This window comes from Carcharodon carcharias, chromosome 9 (assembly GCF_017639515.1).
Source record: "Carcharodon carcharias isolate sCarCar2 chromosome 9, sCarCar2.pri, whole genome shotgun sequence".
NCBI lineage: Eukaryota > Metazoa > Chordata > Chondrichthyes > Lamniformes > Lamnidae > Carcharodon > Carcharodon carcharias.
Genome location: NC_054475.1, coordinates 68,575,598 through 68,590,874, shown reverse-complemented (window position 1 = coordinate 68,590,874; position 15,277 = coordinate 68,575,598).

Below are 15,277 nucleotides of genomic sequence, written 5' to 3'. Positions count from 1 at the left end.
ATGACAAACTCACTGATGAACTGGGAGTGTTGGTGATCAACGAACTGATGAACTGGGAGTGTCGTTGATAAACTCACTGATGAACTTGGACTGTTGCTGATAAACTAACTGGTGAAATGGAAGGGTAGTTGATAAACTCAGTAATGAACTGGGAATGTTGGTGATATGCTCAATGCTGAAATGGGAGTGTTGGTGATAAACGCACTGATGAACTGGGAGTGATGATGTTGGTGATGAAATCACTGATGAACTGTGAGTTGGTGAAAAACTCACTGGTGGACTGGGAGTTGGTCAAAAACTCACTGTTGAACTGGGAGTGTTAGCGATGAATTCACTGATGTAACTGGGAGTTGGTAATAAACTTGCTGACGAATAGGGAGTGTTGTTGATAAGCGCACTGATGAACTGGGAGTTGGTAAAAAACCCCAATGATGAACTGGGCGATGGAAATCAACGCACTGATGAACAGGAAGTGTTGGTGATAAACTGACTTATGAACTGGGAATGCTGCTGGCAAAATCACTGATGAAATGTGAGTTGGTAATAAACTTGCTGATGAACTGGGAGTGTTGGTGACAAGCTCTCTGATGAACTGGGAGTTGGTAATCAACCCACTGATGAACTGGAAATTGGAAATAAATGCATTGATGGAAAGGAAGTGTTGGTGATGAACTCACATATGAACTGGCAGTGTTGATGATAAAATCACTGATGAACTTGCAGTGTTGGTGATAAACTCACTGATGAACTGGGAAATGGTGATAGAATCACTGATGAACTGGGAGTTGCTGATAAACGCAGAGATGAACTGGAAATTTGTGACAAACTGGCTGATGAACTGGGAGTTTCTCAAAATCTTGCTGATGAAGTGGGAGTTGGTGATAAACTGACTTATGAACTGGGAATGTTGCTGGCAAAATCACTGATGAAATGTGAGTAGGTAATAAACTTGCTGTGTTGCTAATAAAATCAGTGATGAACTGGGAATTGGTGATAAGCTCACTGATGAACTGGGAGAGTTGGTCATAAAGTCACTGATGAACTGAGGTTGCTGGTGACAAATTAACTGATGAAGAGGGAGCTTGGTGATAAATTCACTGATGAACTGGGAGTTGGTGATAAACCCACTAATGAACTGGAAGTTGGTGATATACTTCCTGGTGAACTGGAAGTGTTGTTGATTAGCTCAGTGACTAACTGGGACTGCTGGTGATATACTCAATGCTGAAATGGGAGTATTGGTGATAAACGCAATGATAAACTGGGAAAGATGATAATAACTCACTGATGAACTGGGAATTGGTGATAAGCTCACTGATGAAGTGGGAGTTGGTGATAAAATCACTTGTGACCTGGGAGATTGCCGATAAACTCACTGATGAACAGGGATTGATCATGACAAACTCACTGGTGAACCGGGAGTGTTGGTGATGAATGAACTGATGAACTGGGAGTGTTGCTGCTAAACTCACTGATGAACCGGGAAATGGTGATACACTGACTGATGATCTGGGAGATGATGATAAACTCAGTGATGAACTGGAAGTTGGTGACAAACCGGCTGAGGATCTGGGAGATTGTGAAAATCTTGCGGATCAAATGGTTTATGAATTCACTGATGAACTGGGTGTTGGTTATAAATTCACTGATGAAGTCGGAGTTGGTGATAAACTCACTTGTGACCTTGGAGATTTGCTGATAACCTCAGTAATGAACAGGGATTGATCATGACAAACTCACTGATGAACTGGGAGTGTTGGTGATCAACGAACTGATGAACTGGGAGAGTTGTTCATAAATTCACTGATGAACTTGGACTTTTGGTGATAAACTAACTGGTGAACTGGAAATGTTCTTGATAAACTCAGTGATGAACTGGGACTATTGGTGATATGCTCAATGCTGAAATGGGAGTGTTGGTGATAAACGCAATGATGAACTGGGAGTGATGATGTTGGTGATGAAATCACTGATGAACTGTGAGTTGGTGAAAAACTCACTGGTGGACTGGGAGTTGGTCAAAAACGCACTGTTGAACTGGGAGTGTTGGCGATGAATTCACTGATGTACTGGGATAAAAACAAAAAAACTGCGGATGCTGGAAATCCAAAACAAAAACAGAATTACCTGGAAAAACTCAGCAGGTCTGGCAGCATCGGCGGAGAAGAAAAGAGTTGACGTTTCGAGTCCTCATGACCCTTCGACAGAACTTGCGTTCGAGTCCAAGAAAGAGTTGAAATATAAACTGGTTTAAGGTGTGTGTGTGGGGGGCGGAGAGATAGAGAGACAAAGAGGTGGAGGGGGGGGGGCGGGGGTGTGGTTGTAGGGACAAACAAGCAGTGATAGAAGCAGATCATCAAAAGATGTCAACAACAATAGTACAATAGAACACATAGGTGTTAAAATTAAAGTTGGTGATATTATCTAAACGAATGTGCTAATTAAGAATGGATGGTAGGGCACTCAAGGTATAGCTCTAGTGGGGTTTTTTTTTATTTATATAATGGAAATAGGTGGGAAAAGGAAAATCTTTATAATTTATTGGAAAAAAAAAGGGAAGGGGGAAACAGAAAGGGGGTGGGGATGGGGGAGGGAGCTTACGACCTAAAGTTGTTGAATTCAATATTCAGTCCGGAAGGCTGTAAAGTCCCTAGTCGGAAGATGAGGTGTTGTTCCTCCAGTTTGCGTTGGGCTTCACTGGAACAATGCAGCAAGCCAAGGACAGACATGTGGGCAAGAGAGCAGGGTGGAGTGTTGAAATGGCAAGCGACAGGGAGGTTTGGGTCATTCTTGCGGACAGACCGCAGGTGTTCTGCAAAGCGGTCGCCCAGTTTACGTTTGGTCTCTCCAATGTAGAGGAGACCACATTGGGAGCAACGAATGCAGTAGACTGGGAGTTGGTAATAAACTTGCTGATGAACTGGGAGTGTTGGTGATAAGCGCACTGATGAACTGGGAGTTGGTAAAAAACCCCAATGAAGAACTGGGCGATGGAAATCAACGCACTGATGAACAGGAAGTGTTGGTGATAAACTGACTTATGAACTGGGAATGTTGCTGGCAAAATCACTGATGAAATGTGAGTAGGTAATAAACTTGCTGATGAACTGGGAGTGTTGGTGACAAGCTCTCTGATGAACTGGGAGTTGGTAATCAACCCACTGATGAACTGGGAATTGGAAATAAGTGCATTGATGAAAAGGAAGTGTTGGTGATGAACTCACTTATGAACTGGCAGTGTTGATGATAAAATCACTGATGAACTTGCAGTGTTGGTGCTAAACTCACTGATGAACTGGGAAATGGTGATAGAATCACTGATGAACTGGGAGTTGCTGATAAACGCAGTGATGAACTGGAAATTTGTGACAAACTGGCTGATGAACTGGGAGTTTCTCAAAATCTTGCTGATGAAGTGGGAGTTGGTGATAAAGTCACTTGTGACCTGGGAGATTTGCCAATAAACTCACTGATGAACAGGGATTGATCATGACAAACCCATTGGTGAACTGGGTGTGTTAATGAAGAACGAACTAATGAACTGGCAGTGTTGCTGCTAAACTCACTGATGAACCGGGAAATGGCGATACACTGACTGATGATCTGGGAGATGATGATAAACTCAGTGATGAACTGGAAGTTGGTGACAAACCGGCTGAGGATCTGGGAGATTGTGAAAATCTTGCGGATCAAATGGCTTATGAATTCGCTGATGAACTGGGTGTTGGTTATAAATTCACTGATGAAGTCGGAGTTGGTGATAAACTCACTTGTGACCTTGGAGAATTGCCGATAACCTCAGTAATGAACAGGGATTGATCATGACAAGCTCACTGATGAACTGGGAGTGTTGGTGATCAACGAATTGATGAACTGGGAGAGTTGTTCATAAATTCACTGATGAACTCGGACTGTTGGTGATAAACTAACTGGTGAACTGGAAATGTTCTTGATAAACTCAGTGATGAACTGGGACTATTGGTGATATGCTCAATGCTGAAACGGGAGTGTTGGTGATAAACGCAATGATGAACTGGGACTGATGATGTTGGTGATGAATTCACTGATGAACTGTGAGTTGGTGAAAAAATCACTGATGGACTGGGAGTTGGTGAAAAACTCACTGCTGAACTGGGAGTGTTGGCAATGAATTCAGTGATGTACTGGGAGTTGGTAATAAACTTGCTGATGAATTGGGAGTGTTGGTGATAGGCGCACTGATGAACTGGGAGTGGGTAAAAAACCCCAGTGATGAACTGGGAGATGGAAATCAAAGCACTGATGAACAGGAAGTGTTGGTGATAAAGTGACTTATGAACTGGGAATGTTGCTGGTAAAATCATTGATGAACTGGGAGAGTTGGCAATAAACTCACTGATGAACAGGGAGTAATCATGACAAACTCGCTGATGAACTCGGAGTGTTGGTGATGAACGAACTGATGAACTTGGAGTGTTGGTGATAAACTCACTGATGAACTGGGAGTGTTAGGGATGAACTGACTTATGAACTGGGAATGTTGCTGGTAAAATCACTGATGATTTGTGAGTTGGTGATAAACGCACCTGTGAACTGGCAGAATTGGCGTAAAACTCACTGATGAACAGGGTGTGATCATGATAAATTAACTGATGGACTTGGAGTTGGTAATAAATTCACTGGTCATCTAGGAATATTGGTGATTAACTCACTGATGAACAGGGAAATGGTGATAAACTCACTGATGAAGTGGGAGTTGGTGATGAACTCACTTGTGACCAGGGAGATTTGCCAATATACTCACTGATGAACAGGGATTGATCATGACAAACTCACTGATGAATTTGGAGTGTTGGTGATAAACTTACTGATGAACTGGGAATTGGTGATAAGCTCACTGATGAACAGGGAGAGTTGGTCATAAACTCGCTGATTAGCTGAGAATGTTGGTGATAAATTCACTGATGAAGAGGGAGTTTGATGTTAAATTCACTGATGAACAGTGAGTTGGTGATAAACTCGCTGATGAACTGGAAAGTTGGTGATAAACTTGCTGGTGACCTGGAAGTGTTGCTGATAAACACAATGATGAACTGGGACTGTTGGTGATATACTCAGTGATGAAATGGGAGTGTTGGTGATAAAATCACTGATGAACTTGCAATTTTTGATAAATTCACTGATGAAGAGGGAGGTGGTGATAAATCCATGGACAAACTGGGAGTGTTGGGGATAAACTCACTGATGAACAGGGAGTAATCATGACAAACTCGCTGATGAACTCGGAGTGTTGGTGATGAACGAACTGATGAACTTGGAGTGTTGGTGATAAACTCACTGATGAACTGGGAGTGTTAGGGATGAACTGACTTATGAACTGGGAATGTTGCTGGTAAAATCACTGATGATTTGTGAGTTGGTGATAAACGCACCTGTGAACTGGCAGAATTGGCGTGAAACTCACTGATGAACAGGGTGTGATCATGATAAATTAACTGATGGACTTGGAGTTGGTAATAAATTCACTGGTCATCTAGGAATGTTGGTGATTAACTCACTGATGAACAGGGAAATGGTGATAAACTCACTGATGAAGTGGGAGTTGGTGATGAACTCACTTGTGACCAGGGAGATTTGCCAATATACTCACTGATGAACAGGGATTGATCATGACAAACTCACTGATGAATTTGGAGTGTTGGTGATAAACTTACTGATGAACTGGGAGTTGCTGAGATTGCTGGTGACAAATTAACTGATGAAGAGGGAGCTTGGTGATAAATTCACTGATGAACTGGGGGTTGGTGATAAACCCACTAATGAACTGGAAGTTGGTGATATACTTCCTGGTGAACTGGAAGTGTTGTTGATTAACTCAGTGACTAACTGGGACTGCTGGTGATATACTCAATGCTGAAATGGGAGTATTGGTGATAAACGCACTGATGAACTGGGACAGATGATAATAACTCACTGATAAACTGGGAATTGGTGATAAGCTCACTGATGAAGTGGGAGTTGGTGATAAAATCACTTGTGACCTGGGAGATTTGCCGATAAACTCACTGATGAACAGGGATTGATCATGACAAATGCCCTGGTGAACTGGGAGTGCTGCTGCTAAACTCACTGATGAACCGGGAAATGGTGATACACTGACTGATGATCTGGGAGAGGATGATAAACTCAGTGATGAACTGGAAGTTGGTGACAAACCGGCTGAGGATCTGGGAGATTTTGAAAATCTTGCGGATGAAATGGTTTATGAATTCACTGATGAACTGGGTGTTGGTTATAAATTCACTGATGAAGTGGGAGTTGGTGATAAACTCACTTGTGACCTGGGAGATTTGCCGATAAACTCACTGATAAACAGGGATTGATCATGACAAACTCACTCTGAACTGGGTGTGTTGGTGATGAACGAACTGATGAACTAGTATTGTTGTTGATAAAATCACTGATGAACTGGGAAATGGTGATAAACTCGCTGACTAGCTAGGAGCTGCTGATAAATCACTGTTGCACTGGGAGATTTGGCGATAAGCTCACTCATTAACAGGGGGTGATCATGATAACCTCACTGATGGTCTGGGCGTTGGTGATAAATTCACTGGTGAACTAGATTTTTTGGCGATAAACTCACTGATGAACTGGGAAATGGTGATAAACTCACTGATGAACTGTGAGTTGGTGTTAAACTCGCTGATGCACTGGGAGTGCTGTTTACAAACTCACTGATGAAGTGGGAGTTGGTGATAAACTAACTGATGAAGTGAAAGTTGGTGATAAACTCACATGTAAACTGGGAGAGTAGGCGATAAACTCACTGATGAACAGGGAGTAATCATGACAAACTCGCTGATGAACTGGGAGTGTTGGTGATGAACGAACTGATGAACTGGGAGTGTTGGTGATAAACTCACTGATGAACAGGGTGTGATCATGATAAATTAACTGATGGACTGGGAGTTGGTAAGAAATTCACTGGTCATCTCGCAATCTTGGTGATAATCTCACTGATGAACTGGGAAATGGTGATAAACTCACTGATGAACTGGGAGACGGTGATAAACTCACTGATGAAGTGGGAGTTGGTGATGAACTCACTTGTGACCAGGGAGATTTGCCAATATACTCACTGATGAACAGGGATTGATCATGACAAACTCACTGATGAATTTCGGGTGTTGGTGATAAACTTACTGATGAACTGGGAATTGGTGATAAGCTCACTGATGAACAGGGAGAGTTGGTCATAAACTCGCTGATTAGCTGAGGATGTTGGTGATAAATTCACTGATGAAGAGGGAGTTTGATGTTAAATTCACTGATGAACAGTGAGTTGGTGATAAACTCGCTGATGAACTGGAAAGTTGGTGATAAACTTGCTGGTGACCTGGAAGTGTTGTTGATAAACACAATGATGAACTGGGACTGTTGGTGATATACTCAGTGATGAAATGGGAGTGTTGGTGATAAAATCACTGATGAAAGGCAATTGGTGATAAATTCACTGATGAAGAGGGAGGTGGTGATAAATCCATTGATGGACTGGGAGTGTTGGGGATAAACTCACTGATGAACTTGCTGTATTGCTGATAAAATCACTGATGAACTGGGAATTGGTGATAAGCTCACTGATGAACTGGGAGAGTTGGTCATAAAGTCACTGATGAACTGAGATTGCTGGTGACAAATTAACTGATGAAGAGGCAGCTTGGTGATAAATTCACTGATGAACTGGGGGTTGGTGATAAACCCGCTAATGAACTGGAAGTTGGTGATATACTTCCTGGTGAACTGGAATTGTCGTTGATTAACTCAGTGACTAACTGGGACTGCTGGTGATATACTCAATGCTGAAATGGGAGTATTGGTGATAAACGCACTGATGAACTGGGACAGATGATAATAACTCACTGATAAACTGGGAATTGGTGATAAGCTCACTGATGAAGTGGGAGTTGGTGATAAAATCACTTGTGACCTGGGAGATTGCCGATAAACTCACTGATGAACAGGGATTGATCATGACAAACTCACTGGTGAACTGGGAGTGTTGGTGATGAATGAACTGATGAACTGGGAGTGTTGTTGATAAATCACTGATGAACTGGGAATTGTTGATAAGCTCACTGATGAACCGGGAGAGTTGGTCATAAACTCGCTGATGAACGGAGATTGCTGGTGATAAATTCAATGATGAAGTGGGAGTTTGGTGATTAATTCACTGTTGATCTGGGAGTTGGTGGTAAACTCACTGATGAAGTGGGAGTTGGTGATAAACTCACTTGTGACCTGGGAGATTTGCCGATAAACTCACTGATGAACAGGGATTGATCATGACAAATGCCCTGGTGAACTGGGAGTGTTGCTGCTAAACTCACTGATGAACCGGTTTATGAATTCACTGATGAACTGGGTGTTGGTTATAAATTCACTGATGAAGTCGGAGTTGGTGATAAACTCACTTGTGACCTGGGAGATTTGCCGATAAACTCACTGATAAACAGGGATTGATCATGACAAACTCACTCTGAACTGGGTGTGTTGGTGATGAACGAACTGATGAACTAGTATTGTTGTTGATAAAATCACTGATGAACTGGGAAATGGTGATAAACTCGCTGACTAGCTAGGAGCTGCTGATAAATCACTGTTGCACTGGGAGATTTGGCGATAAGCTCACTCATTAACAGGGGGTGATCATGATAACCTCACTGATGGTCTGGGCGTTGGTGATAAATTCACTGGTGAACTAGATTTTTTGGCGATAAACTCACTGATGAACTGGGAAATGGTGATAAACTCACTGATGAACTGTGAGTTGGTGTTAAACTCGCTGATGAACTGGGAGTGCTGTTTACAAACTCACTGATGAAGTGGGAGTTGGTGATAAACTACCTGATGAAGTGAAAGTTGGTGATAAACTCACATGTAAACTGGGAGAGTAGGCGATAAACTCACTGATGAACAGGGAGTAATCATGACAAACTCGCTGATGAACTGGGAGTGTTGGTGATGAACGAACTGATGAACTGGGAGTGTTGGTGATAAACTCACTGATGAACGGGGTGTGATCATGATAAATTAACTGATGGACTGGGAGTTGGTAAGAAATTCACTGGTCATCTTGCAATCTTGGTGATAATCTCACTGATGAACTGGGAAATGGTGATAAACTCACTGATGAACTGGGAGACGGTGATAAACTCACTGATGAAGTGGGAGTTGGTGATGAAATCACTTGTGACCAGGGAGATTTGCCAATATACTCACTGATGAACAGGGATTGATCATGACAAACTCACTGGTGAACTGGGAGTGTTGGTGATGAATGAACTGATGAACTGAGAGTGTTGTTGATAAATCACTGATGAACTGGGAATTGGTGATAAGCTCACTGATGAACTGGGAGAGTTGGTCATAAAGTCACTGATGAACTGAGATTGCTGGTGACAAATTAACTGATGAAGAGGGAGCTTGGTGATAAATTCACTGATGAACTGGGGGTTGGTGATAAACCCGCTAATGAACTGGAAGTTGGTGATATACTTCCTGGTGAACTGGAAGTGTTGTTGATTAATTCAGTGACTAACTGGGACTGCTGGTGATATACTCAATGCTGAAATGGGAGTATTGGTGATAAACGCACTGATGAACTGGGACAGATGATAATAACTCACTGATAAACTGGGAATTGGTGATAAGCTCACTGATGAAGTGGGAGTTGGTGATAAAATCACTTGTGACCTGGGAGATTTGCCGATAAACTCACTGATGAACAGGGATTGATCATGACAAATGCCCTGGTGAACTGGGAGTGCTGCTGCTAAACTCACTGATGAACCGGGAAATGGTGATACACTGACTGATGATCTGGGAGAGGATGATAAACTCAGTGATGAACTGGAAGTTGGTGACAAACCGGCTGAGGATCTGGGAGATTGTGAAAATCTTGCGGATGAAATGGTTTATGAATTCACTGATGAACTGGGTGTTGGTTATAAATTCACTGATGAAGTGGGAGTTGGTGATAAACTCACTTGTGACCTGGGAGATTTGCCGATAAACTCACTGATAAACAGGGATTGATCATGACAAACTCACTCTGAACTGGGTGTGTTGGTGATGAACGAACTGATGAACTAGTATTGTTGTTGATAAAATCACTGATGAACTGGGAAATGGTGATAAACTCGCTGACTAGCTAGGAGCTGCTGATAAATCACTGTTGCACTGGGAGATTTGGCGATAAGCTCACTCATTAACAGGGGGTGATCATGATAACCTCACTGATGGTCTGGGCGTTGGTGATAAATTCACTGGTGAACTAGATTTTTTGGCGATAAACTCACTGATGAACTGGGAAATGGTGATAAACTCACTGATGAACTGTGAGTTGGTGTTAAACTCGCTGATGCACTGGGAGTGCTGTTTACAAACTCACTGATGAAGTGGGAGTTGGTGATAAACTAACTGATGAAGTGAAAGTTGGTGATAAACTCACATGTAAACTGGGAGAGTAGGCGATAAACTCACTGATGAACAGGGAGTAATCATGACAAACTCGCTGATGAACTGGGAGTGTTGGTGATGAACGAACTGATGAACTGGGAGTGTTGGTGATAAACTCACTGATGAACAGGGTGTGATCATGATAAATTAACTGATGGACTGGGAGTTGGTAAGAAATTCACTGGTCATCTCGCAATCTTGGTGATAATCTCACTGATGAACTGGGAAATGGTGATAAACTCACTGATGAACTGGGAGACGGTGATAAACTCACTGATGAAGTGGGAGTTGGTGATGAACTCACTTGTGACCAGGGAGATTTGCCAATATACTCACTGATGAACAGGGATTGATCATGACAAACTCACTGATGAATTTCGGGTGTTGGTGATAAACTTACTGATGAACTGGGAATTGGTGATAAGCTCACTGATGAACAGGGAGAGTTGGTCATAAACTCGCTGATTAGCTGAGGATGTTGGTGATAAATTCACTGATGAAGAGGGAGTTTGATGTTAAATTCACTGATGAACAGTGAGTTGGTGATAAACTCGCTGATGAACTGGAAAGTTGGTGATAAACTTGCTGGTGACCTGGAAGTGTTGTTGATAAACACAATGATGAACTGGGACTGTTGGTGATATACTCAGTGATGAAATGGGAGTGTTGGTGATAAAATCACTGATGAAAGGCAATTGGTGATAAATTCACTGATGAAGAGGGAGGTGGTGATAAATCCATTGATGGACTGGGAGTGTTGGGGATAAACTCACTGATGAACTTGCTGTATTGCTGATAAAATCACTGATGAACTGGGAATTGGTGATAAGCTCACTGATGAACTGGGAGAGTTGGTCATAAAGTCACTGATGAACTGAGATTGCTGGTGACAAATTAACTGATGAAGAGGCAGCTTGGTGATAAATTCACTGATGAACTGGGGGTTGGTGATAAACCCGCTAATGAACTGGAAGTTGGTGATATACTTCCTGGTGAACTGGAATTGTCGTTGATTAACTCAGTGACTAACTGGGACTGCTGGTGATATACTCAATGCTGAAATGGGAGTATTGGTGATAAACGCACTGATGAACTGGGACAGATGATAATAACTCACTGATAAACTGGGAATTGGTGATAAGCTCACTGATGAAGTGGGAGTTGGTGATAAAATCACTTGTGACCTGGGAGATTGCCGATAAACTCACTGATGAACAGGGATTGATCATGACAAACTCACTGGTGAACTGGGAGTGTTGGTGATGAATGAACTGATGAACTGGGAGTGTTGTTGATAAATCACTGATGAACTGGGAATTGTTGATAAGCTCACTGATGAACCGGGAGAGTTGGTCATAAACTCGCTGATGAACGGAGATTGCTGGTGATAAATTCAATGATGAAGTGGGAGTTTGGTGATTAATTCACTGTTGATCTGGGAGTTGGTGGTAAACTCACTGATGAAGTGGGAGTTGGTGATAAACTCACTTGTGACCTGGGAGATTTGCCGATAAACTCACTGATGAACAGGGATTGATCATGACAAATGCCCTGGTGAACTGGGAGTGTTGCTGCTAAACTCACTGATGAACCGGTTTATGAATTCACTGATGAACTGGGTGTTGGTTATAAATTCACTGATGAAGTCGGAGTTGGTGATAAACTCACTTGTGACCTGGGAGATTTGCCGATAAACTCACTGATAAACAGGGATTGATCATGACAAACTCACTCTGAACTGGGTGTGTTGGTGATGAACGAACTGATGAACTAGTATTGTTGTTGATAAAATCACTGATGAACTGGGAAATGGTGATAAACTCGCTGACTAGCTAGGAGCTGCTGATAAATCACTGTTGCACTGGGAGATTTGGCGATAAGCTCACTCATTAACAGGGGGTGATCATGATAACCTCACTGATGGTCTGGGCGTTGGTGATAAATTCACTGGTGAACTAGATTTTTTGGCGATAAACTCACTGATGAACTGGGAAATGGTGATAAACTCACTGATGAACTGTGAGTTGGTGTTAAACTCGCTGATGAACTGGGAGTGCTGTTTACAAACTCACTGATGAAGTGGGAGTTGGTGATAAACTACCTGATGAAGTGAAAGTTGGTGATAAACTCACATGTAAACTGGGAGAGTAGGCGATAAACTCACTGATGAACAGGGAGTAATCATGACAAACTCGCTGATGAACTGGGAGTGTTGGTGATGAACGAACTGATGAACTGGGAGTGTTGGTGATAAACTCACTGATGAACGGGGTGTGATCATGATAAATTAACTGATGGACTGGGAGTTGGTAAGAAATTCACTGGTCATCTTGCAATCTTGGTGATAATCTCACTGATGAACTGGGAAATGGTGATAAACTCACTGATGAACTGGGAGACGGTGATAAACTCACTGATGAAGTGGGAGTTGGTGATGAAATCACTTGTGACCAGGGAGATTTGCCAATATACTCACTGATGAACAGGGATTGATCATGACAAACTCACTGGTGAACTGGGAGTGTTGGTGATGAATGAACTGATGAACTGAGAGTGTTGTTGATAAATCACTGATGAACTGGGAATTGGTGATAAGCTCACTGATGAACTGGGAGAGTTGGTCATAAAGTCACTGATGAACTGAGATTGCTGGTGACAAATTAACTGATGAAGAGGGAGCTTGGTGATAAATTCACTGATGAACTGGGGGTTGGTGATAAACCCGCTAATGAACTGGAAGTTGGTGATATACTTCCTGGTGAACTGGAAGTGTTGTTGATTAATTCAGTGACTAACTGGGACTGCTGGTGATATACTCAATGCTGAAATGGGAGTATTGGTGATAAACGCACTGGTGAACTGGGACAGATGATAATAACTCACTGATAAACTGGGAATTGGTGATAAGCTCACTGATGAAGTGGGAGTTGGTGATAAAATCACTTGTGACCTGGGAGATTTGCCGATAAACTCACTGATGAACAGGGATTGATCATGACAAATGCCCTGGTGAACTGGGAGTGTTGCTGCTAAACTCACTGATGAACCGGTTTATGAATTCACTGATGAACTGGGTGTTGGTTATAAATTCACTGATGAAGTCGGAGTTGGTGATAAACTCACTTGTGACCTGGGAGATTTGCCGATAAACTCACTGATAAACAGGGATTGATCATGACAAACTCACTCTGAACTGGGTGTGTTGGTGATGAACGAACTGATGAACTAGTATTGTTGTTGATAAAATCACTGATGAACTGGGAAATGGTGATAAACTCGCTGACTAGCTAGGAGCTGCTGATAAATCACTGTTGCACTGGGAGATTTGGCGATAAGCTCACTCATTAACAGGGGGTGATCATGATAACCTCACTGATGGTCTGGGCGTTGGTGATAAATTCACTGGTGAACTAGATTTTTTGGCGATAAACTCACTGATGAACTGGGAAATGGTGATAAACTCACTGATGAACTGTGAGTTGGTGTTAAACTCGCTGATGAACTGGGAGTGCTGTTTACAAACTCACTGATGAAGTGGGAGTTGGTGATAAACTACCTGATGAAGTGAAAGTTGGTGATAAACTCACATGTAAACTGGGAGAGTAGGCGATAAACTCACTGATGAACAGGGAGTAATCATGACAAACTCGCTGATGAACTGGGAGTGTTGGTGATGAACGAACTGATGAACTGGGAGTGTTGGTGATAAACTCACTGATGAACAGGGTGTGATCATGATAAATTAACTGATGGACTGGGAGTTGGTAAGAAATTCACTGGTCATCTCGCAATCTTGGTGATAATCTCACTGATGAACTGGGAAATGGTGATAAACTCACTGATGAACTGGGAGACGGTGATAAACTCACTGATGAAGTGGGAGTTGGTGATGAACTCACTTGTGACCAGGGAGATTTGCCAATATACTCACTGATGAACAGGGATTGATCATGACAAACTCACTGGTGAACTGGGAGTGTTGGTGATGAATGAACTGATGAACTGGGAGTGTTGTTGATAAATCACTGATGAACTGGGAATTGTTGATAAGCTCACTGATGAACCGGGAGAGTTGGTCATAAACTCACTGATGAACGGAGATGGCTGGTGATAAATTCACTGATGAAGTGGGAGTTTGGTGATAAATTCACTGATGATCTGGGACTTGGTGGTAAACTCACTGATGAAGTGGGAGTTGGTGATAAACTCACTTGTGACCTGGGAGATTTGCCGATAAACTCACTGATAAACAGGGATTGATCATGACAAACACTGATGAACTGGGTGTGTTGGTGATGAACGAACTGATGAACTGGTATTGTTGTTGATAAAATCACTGATGAGCTGGGAGATGGAGATAAACTCGCTGACTAGCTAGGAGCTGCTGATAAAATCACTGTTGCACTGGGAGATTTGGCGATAAGCTCACTGATTAACAGGAGGTGATCATGATAACCTCACTGATGGACTGGGAGTTGATGATAAATTCAGTGGTGAACTAGATTTTTTGGCGATAAACTCAGTGATGAACTGGGAAATGGTGATAAACTCACTGATGAACTGTGAACTGGTGTTAAACTCGCTGATGAACTGGGAGTGTTGTTTACAAACTCACTGATGAAGTGGGAGTTGGTGGTAAACTAACTGATGAAGTGGAAGTTGATGATAAACTCACATGTAAACTGGGAGAGTTGGCGATAAACTCACTGATGAACAGGGAGTAATCATGACAAACTCGCTGATGAACTGGGAGTGTTGGTGATGAACGAACTGATGA